Genomic DNA, 2,576 nt, shown 5'->3' with positions numbered 1-2,576 from the left:
TATTTATGCAGTATTTTGTTGTTAAAGTGAGTTTATGGGGTGATCACTCTAAATGTGCTACGAATCAAAAAATACTTAAAACCAGAAAGCTTATAGCAAGCTGTTTTTATCCACTCAGTAATCAGAGTTCTATTTACAAAACTCACAAACTCCTCCAATTCTTTTTTTTTTAAATCAAACTGCTGAGGCGCATCAAGCATGCTGTAATAAGTAATATAAAAAGGCAGCAAGAATAATTTCAGGTAGTTTGCTCAGTGTGTGATTTGAGAAATGTCAGTTGAAAAGTCACAGAAGAGGTCAAGTGGAGATCTTGATGATCATAAATACCGTCTCAGAGATGGTGTTCTGAAATTACCATAAAATCAAATAAGTCAAGACCCTGTTCAAGAGAAAAAAAAACATACATAAAATAAATAAATATGTCCAGTAAGTTTTCTCCACATGAAGACATATCTTGGCATGCATTTTTGTAAGTTTCTCTATATTATAATTAGCATTAAATAAAGAATAAAGCATCACAATATATCTTTAGTTTATACATATTCTACCATATATAACAATCAATATTTACTTTTCTAATAAAAGTATAATCTAAAACAATCAAATTTCTTGAAGTCACCTGAGAGTGCGAGTTGCAATGCTGCTATCGCTAACGTAGTCCCATCTGTTGGGTTTCTCCCCGGTCATGTGTTGCTTGGGCCCTTTAGTTGGGAGTCAAGACAAGGAAATGTTTCTGAACACATCCTGAAAGCCACAATGAGGCATGAGCTAAAGATTTTGCCATTGCTCTTTAAAAATTGGATATTATTTCAAATTTGCATGTAGGCATCAAAACAGCCTTAATTCCTATTTTTCAAAAACTATTGATAAAAGAAGATAAATGAGCAATCATCATTACGTTTGTGCAAACCTTTCCATTTGTTCTTATTATTTGCATTTTTACCATTGTGCTTTGCTATTAATGTGTGGTTCTTTTTTTCCCAGCACAACAATAGAAGACAATAACTGTCACATCTGACATCACCAAAAGTTCCTTTTACACAAAAAAATACTTTTATTTATACATAACATTTGACTCACCTCTGCAACTAAATGGTCATTCTTGAAACTTTAGAACAAGCACGTATTAAAATAGGATGTTTTTCTTTTTACTTTTATTGTTTCAAAACCATTGATAGAAACACTTTTTTTTATTAAAGAAACCAGACACAGGAATGTTGAAAATCTTACAATGTGTATAATTGACACGATATTGCGGGTACAACAGCAAATGAGACATTTTCCAAATTTCCTGTCCTCTTCCTGGCAACTATCTTTACCATTAAAACAAAGTCTTTAAAGGTTTCTGATCAAAATACAACCAAAGTAAATCAAATCTAAAAAATAAAAAATAAAAATAAAAATAAAGTATGTTTGCCTCATAAACTGATACCATTCAGATATGCCCCTTATCGCGTGGTGTAAAAGAAATAAGCTGTTTTTAAATGGATGGATAAGAAGCTTTGCATTACAGTGATGAATGATGGCAGGGTGATAAGATACACACCAATATGACATCTGTGTGATCCTATATTCTGCTTCTCTCACACTCAGAGGCTTCCAGTTTACAGACTTTCACCATCCTCAAACCAGAGTTGGCCTGCTAGGCCACATCTATCTGCATACGCACATCCCCCCGATCGATAGTCRTTTCAGGAAGGTGTTGACTCGCTCATTGATCGACCATCTTGTGATGTCTTTGTGTAGACAGTGCCATTTAGTGGCCTCATAAAAGTGCAAGTATGGTAAAAGGAGGAGGAGGGGCATTTCGAAAACACAAATTAATGAGTTTAGAAAGTGAAGGAGGAAGGGGTGAGGAGTGGTCTTGTGCAAATTTCAGCTGATGACATCATGAGGCGGTCAATAAAAYGCAAGCTATCGCTCTAAATTCGCTGTTTGTTTTTAAGTGGGAATGTCACACAGACTGAGTGGATTCTGATTATTTCAGGGCTGTGAGCGTACTTCCACGTATATTTTCTAATATGTCTAATGGGTGTTAAAAAGACTATGTGGCTCAACTAACTGATATATTTTTTTTACTTGTTTAACTGTCATTTTAATTCCCATCAAAACAATAAATACGACCATACCTCTATTTGTTTTATTGACCCTAAAGTGTCAAAGGCAGTCACAGGCAGATATTTTAACCAGGGATGAAAACAGTGACTGACACAAACATTGAAACACATCATTCATTAATAAAGCAAATTGAAACAGAAAGTTCCATTAAAGGTGTGTCTAACACATACAGAAATAAAAAAAGGAACTAACCAAGTCTTTTCACAGATGTACTTTTCAAACAGGACCTCAAATAGCTTTGCAGTTTTGTTACMTGTCCAGATAAAATTAGATTTTTGCATTATTGGAACAGTAACTCATGGATTGTCCAAGTACACAACTGAAGCAGTGGCAAATTTTAAAAAGCCCATTTGTTTGACTCCTTTTTATTACATCCACTGTCTGATCCAGTCCTGACAGCACTGATACCATTAACACAGATTGGGAGTTATTCCAGTAGCAGTTAGAGAATATATATA

The sequence above is a fragment of the Austrofundulus limnaeus genome, unplaced genomic scaffold (genome assembly GCF_001266775.1).
Source record: "Austrofundulus limnaeus strain Quisiro unplaced genomic scaffold, Austrofundulus_limnaeus-1.0 Scaffold6, whole genome shotgun sequence".
NCBI classification, from domain to species: domain Eukaryota; kingdom Metazoa; phylum Chordata; class Actinopteri; order Cyprinodontiformes; family Rivulidae; genus Austrofundulus; species Austrofundulus limnaeus.
This window is presented reverse-complemented; position numbering follows the sequence as displayed.